Source organism: Castor canadensis, chromosome 3 (genome assembly GCF_047511655.1).
Source record: "Castor canadensis chromosome 3, mCasCan1.hap1v2, whole genome shotgun sequence".
Lineage (NCBI taxonomy): Eukaryota > Metazoa > Chordata > Mammalia > Rodentia > Castoridae > Castor > Castor canadensis.
The window spans coordinates 82,501-102,500 of record NC_133388.1 but is presented as its reverse complement, the minus strand read 5'-3'; positions in this window follow the sequence as shown (position 1 = coordinate 102,500).

Sequence of the window (20,000 nt, the reverse complement as noted above, 5' to 3'; positions counted from 1 at the left end):
CAACGGCCGGCGACACGGGACGGGAGCGGGCGGAGAGCCCCTCGCGGCGGCGGCGGCGGCAGCAGCGGCGGCGGCGACGGCGACGGGAGGGTGAGGGGAGGGGCGGGACCGACCGGGACGTCCGCCACACCACCGACCCCCAACACACCCCCCCCACCGGACACACCACGCGCCAGCGGAGCGAGACCTCGGCGCACGCTCGCGGGCAGGCCCCCGAGAGAGCCGGACACCGGCCGGGACCCCCCCGCGGGACCCTCCCCCAGCTCGGAGGGGGGAGGCGCGGGCACGCATCGGATCGGGACAGACGCGTCGGACGGCTGACTTTCGCGCAGCGAGAACGTAGGCGGGCGGGCAGACGCGGGGGGGGAGGCGGGCACCTCCCCACCTCTTCGCAAAGCACGCCCCGCTCGGATCGCTAGAGAAGAAACTTTGCTCACTGAGGGTGGACCGAACCCGGCCCACCGGCCCCCGTCGGTCCGCAGAGGCGGGATCCGTCCGCGGGAGTGGCCAGGCGAGGGGGGGTCTGCGGTATAGGTAAGCACGGGGCACACGTCGAGCACTCGCGGTCAGAGGCCGGGGCGACCTCACGTTATCTTCCGCTCAGTCCGCCGGGTGGCACGGCAGAACGGCCCACGGCCCGCCACGATCGCTCGACACGCCCGCGCGCGGCCAACCGGGAGAGGCGGCGCGCGGGCGTGCGCCCGCCCCAAGGACCGAGTCGCACCCGCGACACGGCCGTCAAGAAGCGGCAGGCGGCCTTCGCCGCCGCCGCCCTCTCTCTCACCGCCTCGACCCCCCTTTTCTCTGGCCGATGGCCTCGAGAAGCCCGCCAACGCGGACGGGGCAGCCCCGCCACAGCGGCGACCGGAGCAGAGACACCGGGGGACACGGGAACGGCACCACCGCTCAGCCTCGGGCACCTCGAGTCGACCCGGAGCGCTCCAGGAGCACCGCGAAGGGCCGACGACGCACGGAACGCGGCTCGCGCGCCCGAGGAGGACGCGCGGCACGGCGGGGGAAACGCGGGCCCCTGCCCCACCGCGGGGAGGGGCCGACCCACCGCCAAGGCACCAGGGCGCGGGAGGGGTGATCCCCTCTCCCGCACGTCTGGGTCCCCGACCACGAGGAGAGGGCGGGGAAGGCGAAGGTCAGGCCGGATACCGCACCCCTGCCTTCCGCACACCACCGGCAGGTGGGGCGGAGAAGCGAGGGGCCCGCTGGCAGCACGAGAAGAGCGGTCCCATTCGCAGTGAATGTCCGTCCCTCGCCTGGCGCGGCTTAGGCCCGGCCCGGGGAGAGCACCACGTCACCACATCGATCGCGAGAAGGGAGGCGAAAACGGCCAGACCCCGCCACCCGGGAGGGCAGGGCGCCGAGTCGGGAAAGACAAAAGCGAGCCTGAGTTTCAAAACACGAGACAAAACCAAAACAGCAGCCGAGCAGGAAGAAACGCCTCGGGAAAAGGCAACCCCCTCGTAAAAGGCCAAAAAAGGGGGAAGGGGGGAGAGTCGAGCGCGGGTGGCGCACGCCCGCCGTATCCCAGCACTCGTGAGCAGCCTCGGGATGGCCCAAGCACGCGAATGCGGGAGAGAGCCCCAAACAAATCAAAAAAAAACAAAAACACAGAAAGCGCGGGGAACCAGCACTCGGGAGGCCGGGGCGGTGGCAGGGCCGGTCTTACAGAAACAGCCCCTCGCTCAGATAACCAAAAAAAAAAAAAAAAAAAAAAAAAAAAAAAAGGAAAAGCAGCCGGTAGAGGCCGGGGTAGGAAAAGGCAGGCGAGGACAGCCACCAGAAAGAAGCCCAACTTTAAAAAGCCTCGCCCGCTCCCCGAACCCCCCCGGGTGAGAGCGACGGACAAACCCAGCAGCACGGGAACGCCTGACACGCAAAGGGGCACCGGGGCCCCGCCAAAGTCCACGGAAAAGTCGGGTTGTCCCAAACGCCGCCTCACCGAGGCCCGTGGCGGGAAGCGCGCGGGGAGCAGAGGGCCCCCGGCCGGCGCCTCGTCCGCCCGCCACACCGAACACCTCCGGGTCGCCGTCGATGTCGGAACCCGGAGGCGGCCTCGAGATCGGAGCACTCGGACGTCCAAAGAGCCTGCGCGCCGGCACGACGGGCTCCCGAAGCGCGCGGAGGGCGGCAGAAAAGCCACAGAGACGGGCGTCCGAGGAGAGCGGCTCCGTCCACCCCTCGGCGACAACCACCGAGGGACAGCGTGTCAGCACTTACCTGCAGGTACAAAACGCCCGCGTCGCCAAGCTAAAAGTGCGTGCCCGGAAGCGGGGCGAGTCCACCGGTGACGGCGGCCTCCCGGAACCGAGTCCCGGCCACCCGTGTCCAGGACGTCCCCATCAGAGACACGACCGGAGCCCACAGGGATAGCTGGTCGACCCCTCTGGGGGCAGAAAGGGACCCCGGCGACGACTCGAGAGCCGTAGCGGGCCGGGCACACCTTCCCCGGCCGGTGAGCGGAACGCGGAGCGGGGGGCGGGGGGGGACTCACCCGCGGCAGGCACCTCCGACGAACGGACCGCGCGAGGGCACGCGGGCGGGCGAGGCCGCGTCTGCGCCGGGCGACCGCCTACCCGGGGACCGGTCCCTGACTCCCGAGGAGCCAGGGCCGGCCGGCGGCCGAGCGGCCCCGTCCCAACTCCAGCCCCCAAGGCTCGGGCTCGCTCCGTCCGCTAGGCCTCCGCTCGCGGAAGAGCTCTCCGGAAAGTCCCGGACCAGCCGCACCAGCAGACGCGGAGCCCGGGAGCGCGGCGACAGCCTGCCCTCCCGCGAACCCGCAGGTCCAAACTACGACAGACAGGCGACGCAGCGCCACCGCGCCACCGCGGCCGCAGGGCCGCCCGGCTCCCCGGAGCAGCCGGGACTCTGCCCGGCTCACCACGGCCACACGTCATCCCTTGGCCCGGCCGCGGAAGTCAAAGGGATGCCTGCTATATAAAAGCGGCCGCCAGGTGGCGCTCGCCTTCAACTCCACTTGCACTTCCACGGGATCGCTCGCCCGCCCGACTCCCAGACCCGGAGGGGACGTGGAAAAAAAAAAAAATCACACGGAGAGGCGCTCCGCTGGGCTCTCGCCATCCTCCCCGCCCTCGCTCCCACCCTCGGCCGCCAGCCCCGGGCGCCTAAAAACAAAAGAAAAGAGGAAAGCCAGCGGCGTGCCGGGGGCCGGGCGGGCTCCGGCCGCGAAAGCGAAACAAACCACGGGAAGGACAGCTGAGGGAACCCATCGGCCCCTCCCGGAGAAAAACGGGAGGAAACGAGAGGCTCTTGCTCCGAGACACACAGACCCAGCTAGGTCCACGACCCCGGGACCGATTGACACACAAAGTCCGTCCGCCTGACAGCCAGCCGAGTCGGGGGCGGGAGGGGACTGACTCCGCCGAGACCGTGACGGCAGGTCAGGTCCTTCCCGGCACCCGAGTCACAGAACACGCCAGGATCGATCCCGCCGCGGCTTCGCGTCTCGGGCTGCGCTCCGCGCGGGCGGCCGGGGAGAGAGGTGTTGATCTTTGGGGCCTCAGGATCGTGGGGGTGGCGGAGCCGATCAAGGGGTGGAGCGCCTGCCTAGTAAGTTTAACCGTGTGCTCCAGAGCAGGCAGATTCGCTAGTCCAGTCAGGAGGAGGAGGAGGAGGAGGAGGAGGAGGAGGAGGAGAGCATGTCTGTCTGAGTTTCAAAAAAAAAACAACCTCTCCGAGGGCCGGGCGGGCCTCCGGCCGCGAAAGCCAAACAAACCACGGGAGGACCGAGGGACAGACACCTCCTTGAGCCCAACGGCCCCATCTGGAGAACACAGGGGGGAAACGAAACGAGCGGCTCTTTCTCCGAGACATGACAGACAGACAGTCCAAGGTCCACGACGCCGGGACCGATTCATACAGAAAGTCCGCCTGACAACCGACTCCACACCCCACTCACCCCGAGACCTCCCAGGAGTCAGATCCCGGCCGTGGCTTCTCATCCCACCCCACATTCGTTCCACGCAGCGTCCGCTAGGTGACGCCCCGGGACCTTGGAAATCGTCCCATCCCTGACAGGGCAGCCCCGAGGAAGTCAAAACTGCCCCTTCCTTCGTGAGGCTTGTGAATTCACGGCGGGCAGCGACGAGAGAAAGAGAAGCGGCAAGGGCCTTGGGAGACCCCAGAGAGGAGTTCAAAAAGGAAACCGGACCCAGAGGTGTACAGACAGCGCTTCTTCCCCGCCCCCCCCGCCCCCCCCCCCCCACACGCACAGAGTCCATCTGTCCCGCCCTGTCCAGACAGAAGCCCAGGAGGACTCTCCGGGGATGCTGCTGTTTCCAGCAGTTCAGGATCTGATAGCGGTTTCAACTTCACTCTCCTCGTCTGCAAAATCGCACCCCCCCCTCCCTCCCGTGTCCCTGTCCCTTCCCGGGTCCTCGGTGTCACTCACTTCACATCCCCTCCCTCCCCTGTGTCCCTGTTTGACAGGGAAGAAGAAAAGAACCCCGCCGCCGCCGCCGCCGCCGCCGCCGCCGTCGCGCAGATACACGTAAAGGACAGCGCCTCTCAGCTCCTCACCACACAGCATCAGTGGGGGTCACAGTGACACGAACACGACACGACACGAGAGAGCCTCCTCTGACAGGGAACGATGAGAACCGGGGGCCCGGCCCGCCCCCGCCCGGGAATATCAAGTCGGGCCCTGGCACCGGCTGGGGTGCTGTTGGGAATACATTGGCCGTGTGTGGCCTCCACAGAGCACTCGGGAAGCTCCACTTGTCCAGCATCCACACAGGGTTTGGTCTGTCGGTCTAAACATCAAATGCCTGCTTTTTTTTTTTTTCCTACGTGATTTAAGAAGGTAGTGTGTCAAAATAACTACGACTCTGACTCTATGATTTTAGACGCATGATGCATTCAGACAGAATGCTCGTGACATCTGAAAGTACAATGGGGTGTAGTTTGAGCTATATACAGTGTGTCGCATTTGTGTTTTATGGAACATAGCTGGTATAAATTCACATCAGGAACATCAGAGAGAGTTATGACTTCAGGATGTCAGATGGAACCCCCATCACGTTACCCATCAAGAAATAGTTACAGAGGATACACCAGATACACCAAAGGAAATGGGGAGGAGGCTCCTGTAGGTGTCACCTGGCTGGCAGGCACGGCCAGGAGTGAGAGGGGAGCTCCTTTATTCAAACAGAGTTATGTTTTGAGAACACTTTCAGGTTCCCAGCAAAGCTGAAAAGAAGGGAGGAAGGGAGAAAGGAAGGAGGGAGGGAAGAAGGACGGAGGGAGGGAGGGAGGGAGGCAGAGAGAGGGAGAGAGAGAGAGAGAGAGAGAGAGAGAGAGAGAGGAATACAAAGAGAGAGATAAAGAGTTAGAGAAGTAGACAGAAATGCAGAGTGAGCTAAGAAAGAACTAAGTGGAGAGAGAGGTAGAGAGAGTTAAGAGAGAGGTAGAGACAGAGAGAGGAAAGGAGGGAGAGAGAGGGAGGGAGGGAGAGAGAGAAATGTAAACGGAAACAGAAGTAGAGAGAGAGTTGAGAGAGAGAGGGAGGGAGAGAGAGAGAGAGAGAGAGAGAGAGAGAGAGAGAGAGACTCTACCTCCCTTTCTCCTCTACCTCTTATCTTCTCTCTGCCTCTCTCCTCTCTCTCTGAACTTTCTGTTTACCTTTCTCCCTCCCTCCCTCCCTCCCTCCTCCCTCCTCCTCACAGGTGAGAGATTTTCTCTGGAGTTAGGTCTTTTGCCACGAAGGGGAGCCCTGGCCCGCCTCGGAGGCCCACAACAGCCCTCAGACTCAGCAGAGGGCCCACGCTCGGGCGTCCTGCTGTCCTTGCCCTATTTCACCGGGAGATGGCGGGAGAGAACCGCTTAGGACGCCAGCAAGCGAGAGCTCGCTCAAGGGAGGGGCTCCTCCCGGGCGGGTTTTCCCGCCCAAGGGCAAAGGCTGGAACAAAAGGCACGGTTTGTAAGAGAGGAGCACTTGTGAAAAGGAGCTCAGAACTTGGTTTACAAAGTAGAAAAGGGACTGCGGATGGCACTCAGTGACAGACGGCCTGCTTAGAGAGTCCCAGGCCTGTCGGAAAGGTCACACCGGTGATAGCGCGTGGGGGAGGGGGTTCCAACCAGTTCTTCTGGCACGGAGAGGCAGCCGTCTTTGTCTTGCAAATCGAGTCACAGCAAAGACAAAAAGAGACCCATTGAAAGCTGTTAAAAGCCCCACCTATGTACCTCAGGACTTCCTGCAAAAGCAGAGTTGGCTGGACGAGACACTGAACTGACCCTAGATCACGGTTTATGGATTCCTCGGTTTTGTTTAAGATGTATGCTTAAAAGAAGAAAATTTTTAAAAATCCTTCAGAACGGAGGGTTGCGGCTCATGTGGCAGAGTGCCTCTCTAGCAAGCACAAGGCCATCAGTTCAAACCCCAGCACCGATAGGCAGCTACATAAATACATACAGAAATGAACAAGAACATGAATAAAGACATAAATAAACAAAACAGTGCTGGGGGGTTGGGGCTGGGGACAGCTGGCCTAGCGTTCAGTTCACGAGGCCCTGGGTTCCATCCCCATACCGGAGGATAGCCCAAAAAAAAAAAAGAAAAGAAAAGAAAAAAGAGCTTTTGGATCTGCTTAGTGCTTTGTTTTCCACATAGAAGAAAAGTTTGTTTTCATTTCGGGCTGTGTATCACGGACAGCAATTTGGAAATGAGATTCTTTCAATACAATAATTAAGGGCTGCCTAGCAAGAAGGAGGCCCTGAGTTCAAACCTCAGTAGCACACAAAAACAAACCAAAAAATGAGAAAGAAGAAGATAAAAAGAGGGCCGGAGGCAGTAGTTCAAACCAGCAGTAGTTCAAACCAGCAGTAGTTCAAACCAGCAGTTAGGTAGCTTACTGCAGATAGCCAACAACTTTTCTGGAGAGAAACAGCCATCCAAATCCAAACCATTTGTGGTACACTCCCGTCATCCAGGCACTAGAGCACCTTCCCTATGGTGTGCATCTAAGGAACGAGGAGGCCAGGCCGCTACCATCCTGAGATCAATCCCCAGTATTGCCAAAAAAGAAACCCCCCAAAAATTAGGAAGCAAGTCCATTTGAAGTGAGTTCAAATTCCTGTCCTGCCAAACAATAAAGATTAAATAAATAAATACACAAAACACCGAACATACGTACAGACATACATAACATGCGGCAGCAACCACCAAAAAACACCCATGCCTTTCTTACAGCCCGACCAGCTCCAGCTCCTTTTTTCTGTTAAAGCAATTTTTTTTTTTTTTTTGGTGGTACTGGAGTTTGAACTCAGAAACACAAGCTTGCTAGGCAGGCACTCTGACACTTGAGTCACTCCGCCAGCTCCCACTTTTTCTATTAAGATCACATCTCTACACAGAGACCCTCTGTGCCTGCTCATCTGTAAACTACTCGGAGAGTCTGCTACACGTCTGTCACATCAGCACAGGGACTCCCACTTAAGCAGAAGATACTCCAGCCCACATCTAGGAATGTCTAACCCTAACCCTAACCCTAACCCTAACCCTAATCCCCGTCCCACTGACTGCCTCTCAGACTCAGAGGACTAGCTTTTTTCTAGACCAGGTCCAACGTGAGTGAGACTCTGTGTTTCTTTTGTTTCCGAAAACACATCTCTTATGGAATGCCTGTTCCCTTGCCCCGTACAGAGGCCTCCCATCTTGAACCGACCTATTCCCTGAGATGGGAGACACGCACTCCCCCACCTTCTCTGCTTCCCCCCCCCAACAAAACCCAATCGTGAAACCGCTGTTATTTTCATCAGGACATGGAGTTACCAAGACATAAAGTGACTTCCTTCAAGCTACAACAATTAGAATGACATGATGGAAGAGGGGCTTGGTTTTGGTTTTTTGAGACAGGATCTCTGAGGAAACTGTGTAGGCTGTCACCACGTAACTCCAGGGGGGACTTCCAGTTCTTAGAAGAATTACTATTCCACATTCAATTTGAGAAATAAATTAAATATTGGAAGATGACACCATTTTCTGGTGAACGGTGAATTGTCACCTCCCTATAGTTAGAATCAACGGTAGAAAAGGAACATAAGGTTTTCACATCCTTTCCCTGAAGGAAAGCATAGGCTTTTTTCTTTTTTACACCCCCAAGCGTATCAGATGACAGGACGTAAATGTAGTCAATGAGAATCGGAAGGGGGAGAAAATCAGAGACCCTTCCATTATACTCCCACCTTTACAAGGACCGGGGTTGTGGTTCAAGTGGTACAGGTTGAACCTCTGCTTGGTGAGCAGGAGGCCCTGAATTCAAACCCCGGTCTCACCCCGCCCCCCCCCCGATTTAAATAAATAAAAGGAAAAAAAATGAAATAAATAAATAAATAAATAGGTGAAGCTTGAGCAAATTCAGTGGTATGGTATTTCACCAGGGGTGGGAGAAAAATCCTTCCCATAAGAGGAGTGAGGGAATCATCAGGCAATAGAGTAAGTTTCAAAAAATTCTTTTCACTTTACATACATGTACATTGTATATTTTTTTGCACTTCACACATAAAATGTTTTTAAGTTCCATATATGGACACATAGATAGATAGATAGATAGATAGATAGATAGATAAGATAGATACGTATGTCACACACGCAGAAGCACACATATGCACACGTATTTATTTGTAGTACTGGGGTTTGAACTCAGGGTAGGCACAGTACCACCTGAGCCACTCGCCAGCCCAAATACTAACATAGGATTAAACTTAAGGCTTTGCTCTTGCTAGGCAGGGGCTCTGCCTACACCACAGCCACACCACATTGCCCTTCCTCCCAAATATATTTTGAATTACTATTACTGTCGTCGTCGTCGTCGTTGGGACTGACTGGGATTTACATTCAGGGGCTCAAGCTTGCTTCAGTTTTCAGCAGCCAGATGCTCTCCCCCCCGCCCCCCCCCCGCCCCCCATCGTAACTACTTTCCAGGGGCCGAGGCCAGGTCGCAGGAGAATATCGGCTGCAGATGGATCCCTGGCCTTCTCGGGGACACCACACAACCCTGGCTGTACTAAAGCTGAGCATATGTTCTTTCTTCTTCTTTTTTTTTTTATTATTCATAGGTGCATACAAGGCTTGGGTCATTTCTCCCCCCTGCCCCCGCCCCCTCCCTCTCCCCCCCACCCCCTCAATACCCAGCAGAAACTATTTTGCCCTTATTTCTAATTTTGTTGTAGAGAAAGGATAAGCAATAACAGGAAGGAACAAGGGCTTTTGTGGGTTGAGATAAGGATAGCTATACAGGGAGTCGACTCACATCGATTTCCTGTGCGTGTGTGTTACCTTCTAGGTTAATTCTTTTCGATCTCACCTTTTCTCTAGTTCCTGTTCCCCTTTTCCTATTGGCCTCAGTTGCTTTTAAGGTATCTGCTTTAGTTTCTCTGCGTTAAGGGCAACAAATGCTAGCTAGTTTTTTAGGTGTCTTACCTATCCTCACCCCTCCCTTGTGTGCTCTCGCTTTTATCATGTGCTCAAAGTCCAATCCCATTGTTGAGTCTGCCCTTGATCTAATCTAATGTCCACATATGAGGGAGAACATACGATTTTTGGTCTTTTTTTTTTTTGAATTTTCATGCTTTTCACTCAGCTCACGAAGTGAGAAGCGGAAAAAAACTGACACTGTCACTTGATCTTTTCTCCCCTAATGAAACACTCATGCATTCTGCCAGCCTTCTTTCAGTGATCTTTTGGTTTCTTAATAATGTAGGGATCACAGTATAGCAAAGGGAAATAATGTCTCTGCTTGGTGCTTTTAAGCAAAAGGCAGACTGGGAAGAAGTAGGTATGTCCCTGACTGAGAAGCCTGTTTCATTTTGGAACAGATTCAACTTAGTTTCGGGGAAAATCTAGAATTCATTCATAGAGTTAGAAACGAACCAGGAAGACAATGATGGGCGGGGGTACAGCTCGGTGGTAGAGTGTGCTTGCCTAGCGTGCGCAAGGCCCCGGGTCTGATCCCCAACGTGGAAAAAAAAAACTTTACATGGCAATTGCTGCCTCGCATCCCTTTCAGAGCATTTGACAGCACGACTCATTCCTAATTCTTCAACATTTGAAGAGATTACGACAACTGAAGAATTTCAAACGAAAGTCCACTTAGGCGATAGACAGCAATGGAACTAGAAAACCGTTTACTATCCAGTTGCCATGCGTTAGGGTTATACTAAGTGTCGTTACAGACCCTGTCCGGCAGGGAAAATTGAGAAAACCATAGTCCCTTCTAACAACAGTCGTCTGTCTAGATGTCACCATAAAGGCAAAAGGTTTGTTCTTATGCCCATTTCCTCTAAGTAAACCAGACCACACCTGTGGGGTCAAAATACAAAAATACATGAGGCTCAAAGCACCATGACTGAAGACAAGTCAGTTATAACACCTGCTGTATGAGCAAAGGCAGAGAACATAGTGTTCCCTTTGTCAAACCATTCTACATAGCACTACTTCCAACTCCCCTCTTGATCCCAGCCCTTGATTTCCCAAATTCAATGTTTGGTGTACCTAGGTCATTACTGAATTCAGCTTTCTGGGTCCTTTAATTTGCTGTGTAGGTACTCTATCCTAAATGTGATTAATTGCAAAAAAAAATAATAATAATAATAATAATAATAATAATAATAATAATCTCTTCAAGAAACCTTCATAACAAAATACCAGATTCCCCACTGACAAGAAAAGGGGATCAAGTTTAACAGGCCAGAATAGAAGACAAGGAGTCTGGCAAAGCATAGAAGGCACATGACAGCTCTGACCTCAGACCCCTATGCTAAAGGAGTCACTGGCAAAAAACCCCAAGGTATAAGAGCTTAACTGTCCAGAGTCAAGTGGGAAATGAATGTGTCTTCCCATCTAGTCATCCTCTGAGCTCTCAGCAGACCTTTCATCTGTAGCCACTTTCCAATTTGTGCATTTATCTGTCCTCTCCTGTATTTCATCGTTAGCCAGGCTAACCTCACTCAGAATGATGTTCTCCAGTTCCATCCAATTACCAGCGAATGATAACATTTCGTTCTTCTTCACGGCTGCATACGATTCCATCGTGTATAGATACCACGTTTTCTTAATCCATTCGTCAGCGGTGGGGCATCTTGGCTGTTTCCATAACTCGGCTATTGTGAATAGTGCCGCAATAAGCACGGGTGTGCAGGTGCCTCTGGAGTCATCCCTTTTCACAGTCTTTTGGGTATAGCCCCAAGAGCGGTATTGCCGGATCAAACGGTAGATCGAGGTCAAGCTTTTTAAGTAGCCTCCAAATTTTTTTCCAGAGCGGTCGTACTAGTCTACATCCCCACCAACAGCGTACGAGGGTTCCTTTCACCCCCCCCCCCCGCATCCTCGCCGACACCCGTTGTCGGTGGTGTTGGCGATGACGTTGGCTGTTCTGACAGGGGTGAGGTGGAATCTCAGTGTGGTTTTAATTTGCATTTCCTTTATCGCTAGAGACGGTGAGCATTTTTTCATGTGTCTTTTTGGCCATTTGAATTTCTCCTTTTGAGAAAGTTCTGTGTAGTTCACTTGCCCATTTCTTTATTGGTTCATTAGTTTTGGGGGAATTTAGTTTTTTAAGTTCCCTATATATTCTGGTTATCATCAGTCCTTTGTCTGATGTATAGTTGGCAACTATTTTCTCCCACTCTGTGGGTGTTCTCTTCAGTTTAGAGACCATCGCTTTTGACGAACAGAAGCTTTTTAGTTTTATGAGGTCCCATTTATCTATGCTATCTCTCAGTTGCTGTGCTGCTGGGGTTTCGTTGAGAAAGTTCTTACCTATACCTACTAACTCCAGAGTACTTCCTACTCTTTCCTGTACCAGCTTTAGAGTTTGGGGTCTGATATTAAGATCCTTGATCCATTTTGAGTTAATCTTGGTATAGGGTGATAGACATGGATCTAGCTTCAGTTTTTTTGCAGACCGCTAACCAGTCTTCCCAGCAGTTTTTGTCGAAGAGGCTGCTATCTCTCCATCGTATATTCTTAGCGCCTTTGTCAAAGACAAGTCGGTGATAGTCGTGTGACTTCGTATCCGGGTCCTCTGTTCTGTTCCACTGGTCTTCGTGTCTGTTTTTGTGCCAGTACCGGGCTGTTTTTATCGTTATTGCCTTGTGATACAGTTTGAAGTCAGGTACCGTGATACCTCCTGCATCGTTCTTTTGGCTGAGTGTCGCCTCGGCTATCCGCGGCCTCTTGTGTTTCGACAAGTCGGTGATAGTCGTTTTTTCGATCTCTTGCAGAAACCTTGTGACTTCTTCCTGTACTGCTATGTGGTATTTAACTCTGGAGTTCATGCGTGTTAACTTGCAAGAAAGAGTGCTTCAGACTGTGAGGGAAAATATTCTGCACGAGTAAAGCCAGAAAATGGTCAATTTAAAGGCTCTGGACAGTCTGTAGAAAAATTCTTTTATTTTTTCAAGTCACCTGCAGAAATAAAGGAATGTTGCCTATCATTTTATCTTATTGACATTTCGACCTGTATTGCCCAGCATTGTTTTCCTTGGGACACGTGCACGTATGTTTACATGTATTTTGTTAAAATTGGGTTAGAGCATGTGTAGTGAGTTGTAGCACATTTTACCAACTAAATGAGTTCTGTGAAAATAAAGACTCTTTTGTAACATTGATGTAAATGACTCCAGGATAGTCCATGGTGTGGCCGTATAATTTTTTCCACGCTTCCCATGCTGAGGATGAGGAGACTGGAGACAGGGAGGTTAAGAAGAGTGGCCCACGATCAAAAAGGAAGGGCAGGACCCAAACCTGACTCACCCCGAAGCCTACACCTGTGGCTTGCTGCACCACTCTCCAGCTCTTTCTGTGATTTGAGAGAATCAAGGACGATTTTCAGTTTTGTGGCTTGTCAGTGGCCTTGACTGGCTCATCCTCTCTGCCGGGACTCACTTCACGTGTGAGTAGTTGGACCATGAATCCTCGCAGAGGAAGATACCAGGCTTCACCAGGAAATGGGTCCTGAGGCAGCCTCAAGATCTGAACGAGGCAAGTGCTTGCAATTCCAGTTACTTAGGAGGCCACAGCAGGAGGATCCAGGTTTGAAACCAGCCTTGGAAGCATAGCAAGTCCTCATCACAAAAAACAAACACGGATGAACCAAAAAACCACGGGGCCGGTGTCTCTGCTGTGACTCCTGGTCTGTCCTGTCCTGGCCAGTGTTAGCTGTGAGCCTAGCTCTTGCAGCTGTGAAACGAAGCACATGCCCACATGTCTACATCCGTGTTTGACTGCCTCAAGTAAATTTATGTATAAAAATGTCCTTATGAATATCATTAAGTGGTACGTTAACATGGCTACTTCTCTAATTGCCTTAATTTTCCTAACACAGATTAGGTATTTCTAAATTAATTCAGGACCATGATTCGTGGTATTCTGACTGTGGAGCAAGTGGGAACCAGCTCCGGCAAGGCCGACTGTTTGCACACACGATGGGAGCGACAGGTGACGGGGATACACACAGGTTCTCATCTGCGAGAGAACCGGTGGGGTTAGGAAAATCCAGGCCATCGCCATAGAGCTGAGTCCTTACTCCAGAACTTTCTGTGATGACGGAAGGGTTTCTCTGTGATGGGCACCTGAGCACATGGGATGTGACTGGCACAACCAAGGAGCTGGACTTTAAATTTCACTTATTTTTAACTAATTTAAATATGAATAGCTAATGTGGATAGCAGTTTCCAGAAGGAATGGCACAGCTCCAGAGCAAAAGTGGATTTGTTCAGTGATTTCAGGTTTTTAGCTAAACTCACAAGACCAGCAAATCAGTTGAGTTTGCCTTTACGATTCTGAAATTCCAGCCACTGAAGCCTTCCCATGATTTCTGTCTTTTTGCTTTTTCGTGGTGCTGGGGATTGATCCCAGGGCCTTTCGATCTCTTTAACGAACGTCATTGGAATTTTGATGGGAATCGCGTCCAACACGTAGATGACTTTGGGGAGTACCGACATTTTTACTGCGCCGATTCTCCCAATCCACGAGCACGCGTACGTTCTTCCTAAAGCTTGCAATCGTCCGCTATCCTCATCTCCCCCCACCCACCCCCACCCACTCCCCCCGCCATCTGCCGCGCGCGTGCGCGCACAAACACACACAGAGAGAGAGAGAGAGAGAGAGAGAGAGTTGACCTCAGGGCCCCATGCTCACCAGGTAGACAACTCTACTACTTGAGCCACGCCCCTAGCCGAGTTTTTGTCTTTTTGTTTGTTTTGGGTGGGTGTGGTGTGGTGTGGTGTGGTGTGGTGTGGTGCTTCTTCTGGGTGGCCGGGGGACAAGATGGCTGGCGGGCCAGGGCAGAAAATGGCGGGCCTTCGTGTGTCAGCGGGGGAGGGGAACTAGAGTCGGAACTCGGTGCTTCTGCGCTCCAATCGCTTCAGTGCAATTGGGCTTCCGGTCCAGTTCGCTATGGTTATTTTGGAGAAGAGGGGTCTCTGGAATTATTTGCCCAGGCTAGCTCATGCCTCAGCAAATCAAAGAAATCAAGGATTTCCCGTTCACAGCAAGCCAAAGGGTGCCAGTGTGCGTGAAGTTTAAAGTTCACCGCACAGATAACCTTTACACCTGGATCATCAGCAGACAAGGAGAAGGCAGAGGGCAAGAAGCAGTCACCTGCTCCCAGCTATGGCAGTGAAGGAGCTAAAACGAAGCAGACACACAGAACCGTATTAAAATTTGGAAAAGAAAAGAGGGGAACCCTGTCCCCACTTTACTCTTTTCTATCTCAGCAAACTCTCTCGCTGTACACTAAACTGAAAGAAAGAAAGAAAGAAAGAAAGAAGAAAAGCAAAGGGCTTGTGGCTCAGGAAACAAAACAAAATCAAAGGAGATTGCAGTTACCTTCCAAATAAAGAAGGTCAAGTACCTTTTATTACATACATATACCTAAAGAAATGCTGACATAGAGTTCACACTCCAGGGGAAAACAGAAAGAAAGACATTACAGAAATACCAGAAAGATACTCAATCATCAAGTAGCTATGAGTTGAATGATTCTCATATTTGCAAACAGACTCTGTGGCAATTCGATGTTTTGTAAAGGGAAAACAGAGGCAGGTGTCTTTTCCCTGTTTCACCAGTTTGAAATTTGAGGTTTCAATGTTACCGTCCCCCACACCACAACAATAATATGACAAAAAGAAAAAAAAAAATTGCTTTTTTTTTTTTTTTATGCCGTAGGTCCCGCAGGGCATTCTAATACACGGCTAAGGTTGTGACTCCTCACTGAGTCCACGTATTCCAAAACTTATAAGAAAATTACTGGAAAAATGGGGACTCGGTACTTGGCGTCTGTCAGTGACAAATCAAACACCCGTGGTTGCTGCGTTACCAGGTGCCTACTTTCATTCATTACAACCATCTCATTGTAAGATGAAACCAACGAATGGAGTTTTTTCTAGGGCCGAGAAAGGTTTAAGTAATTCAGCAGCGGTATCAGCCAGGCACCAGTGGCTCACGTGTGTAATCCTAGTTACTCAGGAGGGAGAGATCAGGAGAATCCAAGTTCAAATCCAGCCCCAGGCAAATCAAATAGTTCCAGAAAACAGGGCTGGTGGAGTGGCTTAAGGTGTAGGCCCCGAGATGAAACCCCAGTACCCATCCCATCCCCTCCACCCCCCAAAGTTCAGAGATATTGTCAAAGTGCTACACGTGTGCTCATCGTCGCCAAGCAAAACTACTGCTGTATTAGATGGAGTTCCCTCTTTATTTATTTATTTTTTCTTTCCGGACCTGGGGTTTGAGCTCCTTTTCATGATGCAGCATCTCGCACAGGAGCCGTCTACATCTTGTTTAACGCACACACGCACAGGAGCGACATTTATCGACGGACCTTGCTCGGCCAAAAGACAAGAAAAAAACTAAAGAGAAAACTCAAACAGCAGATCAGCCTGGTCATTTGCCACTAAGTCTTATCAAAATCACCTCAGCTCGTCTGTCCGTCCGTCCGTCCGTCCGTCCGTGTGAACACAGACTACCGCCCGGGAGTAAAACTGGCGTGGCGTAGCATAACGCTTATACATTTTTAGGAGTTTTAACTCAGAGAGAAAACGATTCAAAGTACAAATAACAGTAACCTAAGCATTATCCTTGCTTCTAAGATCTAAGTAGAAGTTTTATTTTTCAGTCTCTATTGAAACGACCCGGTCACTCTAACCGCCCGGCAACTCTCAGTTAGCAAAAGTAAGCATTCTTTGTGAAAGAGCAGGTCACAAGAAATATTTTCTGGACTCTAGTTTTTTTTTTGTGGTTGTTTTTTGTTTTTTAAAGTGACAATAGATTCCAGTTATCACCAGGAATCTAAATGAAAACTCACAAAGGGTAGCTCTGAAATCCTGTCCTCTTCCTACCCCTTATCACGATTAAGCAAATAAAAGTATTTATTTAAAGGAACTATCAACAAGTCATCGGTACTGCACATCCACCGATGAGCGAGTCCCCCTGAACTTCCACAGCCGGTCCGCACGAGCGACCGACCGCCCGCTTCAAAAATCCAACCCATCGGAGCTCTAGCTAACAACCACACAAATACAAACCCAGCAGTGACAAAACACCGGAAACGTTCACAAAGCGAGACAAGAAAGACGTGACGTGAACACATCTTTTCGTTCTCTCTCTCCGTAAGCCACTTTCCACTGCCGTCTAAAGCTTCCATTTTATAATCTCTGAAAGAGGAGACGCATCCTCGACTGGACTTTCCCAACCACCCACAACGCGTAGGTAATGGGGATTCATCTCGGGGGTGATGATTTTGGACTGGGTAGAGGCAAGAGCGTTGTCCATGCCACAGGCTGGCAGTATGAGGCCCTCAGTTCAAGCCCCAGTACCACCCGCCAGCACCAAAATGGAAGGAAGGAAGGAAGGAAGGAAGGAAGGAAGGAAGGAAGGAAGGAAGGAAGGAAGGAAAAATAAATACAAAGGAGAGAGAGTGAGTGAGTGAGTGAGTGTGTGTGTGTGTCTGTGTGTGTGAGATCTGAAAGGGCCAAAATAGGATAAGCCAAAAAGTGAACTTTTTTCTTTAAAAAAATCAATAACGTCTTAATGCTTTCTAAAAAATGTAAAACTCGGTAACAACTTTATGACAAAATCTGCATTTAAGAAAAGCCTGTGTGGAACCAGCACGATTACAGCTGGGGATGTAGCTCAGCGGTCGAGCGTTTGCCTAGCATGCTAGCAAGGAGGAAGCTCTGGGTCTGATCCCTCCCTCGTACTGCAAATCAGTAGTAAATACATAAATAAATTTATTTTTATAAATTAATAAGTTTATATAAATTTTTAAATAAATAATGTTAGTAAAAATAACTAATGAAAACTCAATACATGAATCCAGCAGAGTTAGAATCACCCTCATCGCCTTCTTATGTCCATCCCCCCGTCCCCCCGTCCCCCGTCCTCCCCCGTCCCCGTCCCCGTCCCCGTGTCCCTCCACCCCCGTCTCTTTCATCACAAAGAAAAACATTCCAGTGAATCATACTACACAAATATCAGGTTCCTAGAGAAAAAGCTGTAAGTGTTTTTTGGAGTAGGAAAAATAGCAGTAAAAGTTGGGATCTTAAATTGTAAAAACAACCGGCGTCAAATTTATAACAGCAGAACTCATTCTGTGCAGCGAACATAAGGAAATGTTACTGCGATCATTTCATTTTCTTCGTTTTAAATGAAGAAGTGCTGCCATCTTCTCCCTTCCTTATCCATCCACAGGTTTTCTTAGAGTATTTAAGCACAGTGGGATCTTATCAGAACCAAACAACCACCGGTACTATTTAAAAGCTCTCCACAGCCTCCTAGGCAGGACAGGTTCAAGAGAGAGCAGAACGCCTGTGTTCCATTTCATGCTGATGAAAAGAAGCAGGGATGCTGTGTCACACGGCCGGATCGATGCTCTGAATCTGGGGGTAGAGTGGGGACAAGGTGAGGTCTCGGTCAAGAAACAGCTTTTTACAAATACACAGAAGTCCAGGTCGAATTTGTTAACACAAAGCTGTGTTGCCAGAAAGGCCTCCGTTCGGACGGACGGACGGACGGACGGACGGTGCCCCGTGTCATTTCAGTCTGTGAGTCGTATGGCAAGGGATAGCACTTGAGGAGCTGCTACTTTATCCTCCCAAGTAGGGTACAAGCCGCATGCTTTATAATCTCTCTCACTCTCTCAGTCCGTCCGTCCGACCGTCCCTCCCGCTCCCTCCCTCCCATCGAGGGTGTTTTTATTAGGATGTGCACGTTCAGTATGGGTGAGGGGATTCGTAGTGACAATTCCGAAGCATTTTCTTCATTGCATTTCTCAGCGGAGGCTCTGCCATTCAGAAATTGGAGACCACGATCAGTTGCGAATCCCTCTCCTTTTTCCTTTGTGTTCGGACAAGAAACTGTCCATCTCTGGTGTTTCTTACAGAGTCCTTTCTGACACGCACGTGACTTCTGAACATCACACACCACACACACACACACACACACACACACACACACACACACACACACACACCCCTCTCTCCCGGTAATGCCAAGAGTAGTCATCGAGCGCCACCTATTGTTCATTTTGGGCAACCACTAAGGTTACGAATTCCACAAGACTTCCATGCATGTCCAAAATAACCATAGCAAAATGGAGAGTCGAAACCCCAGTCAGTCCTCAATTCAAACAATCAGCCATGAAACGGTCACGTGCTACACCAGAAGTACCAGAGATGACAGGAGTGAGGGTGTGTGTGTGTGAGTGTGTGGAACACACTCGTGCATGGTGGGGGGGGGGGCGGGCGTCCTCCCACAACTGAATCCTCGTGGATTTTATATGGTAAGGAATCGAGTGCACCAATAGGTGTCAGAGTGGGCTTTCGGGTCCCGATGTAAGACCGACCCAGCGGAAGAGCATGTGTCTCACTCACCTGACCCACCTCTAAGTGAGTCCCTCTCCCTCTCCTCCCTCCCTCCCTCCCTCCCGGAGATTCATCCAGGAGGAAGTATTCAGAGAGTGTGCAAATACACACAAATAGCGTGATATTTAGAGAGTTAGAGGCCAGCCTGGTGTACATAGGCAGATTTTCCTTGCCTGACTTGGGAAAGTTAAATAGTAAAAAGGGGACACCCCAGACCCCAGAGGTTGGCCCTTACACACACACACACACACACACACACACACACACACACACTTTCTGAAGCTGATTGTTATTCGTGTGTGGGTGTCTCAGTTCTCCAAAAGTAGCCTCATCTATCCAGAAGGTCAGTTGAGTGCAAGCAAAAGGAAAAGGCAGAGTCACAGCAAGTTTTTATGTATGTACTTATTTATTTATTTATTTATTTATTTATTTATTTACTTACTTACTTACTTACTTACTTACTTACTTAGGGCATCGGGGTGAGATGGGGGCACCCGAGAGCTTTGAGAGTGGGAGAAGGGGGGTGGGGGGCAGGAGTGTGGCGAGAGGGGAAGGAAGGGACTTTGAGGACACCCACCAAGGTAGTAAGGGCGGCAAGCCTCCCTCCCCACCTGCACGCTCGCGGCCATCAGGCGCTTTGGAGACTGGAACGGGCTGCCGGTCAGTCCCGGTACGACGTTTCTACACAGTATGTCTGTCGGTCAGCTTGGATTCACAGGACGAATCGGCTTCCGCGAGCTGGCCTCCGAGAGAGAGAGAGAGAGAGAGAGAGAGAGAGAGAGAGAGAGAGAGAGAGAGAGAGAGGTTTTATTATTTACTTTGGTACAGATGGACTGGGGGAATTACTCCTTCATCCTCCCCGCCCATGTGAAAAGGATGTGCAAAATAAAAGAAAAACAACTAGCTGAATTAGAAAACGAGAAGGAAAAAAAAAAGTCACCATCAGCAGCAGCAGCGCCACCACCACCAGCGGTGGGACACATGGTAGTCTCACACAGCATGCCTTGGAGAGAGAGACAACTGGTCGACCCATGCCGGCTGTATCTCTTTCACACACGCACGCACGCACGCACGCACGCACACGCAGACAAAACCAAAAAGGGGGTTGA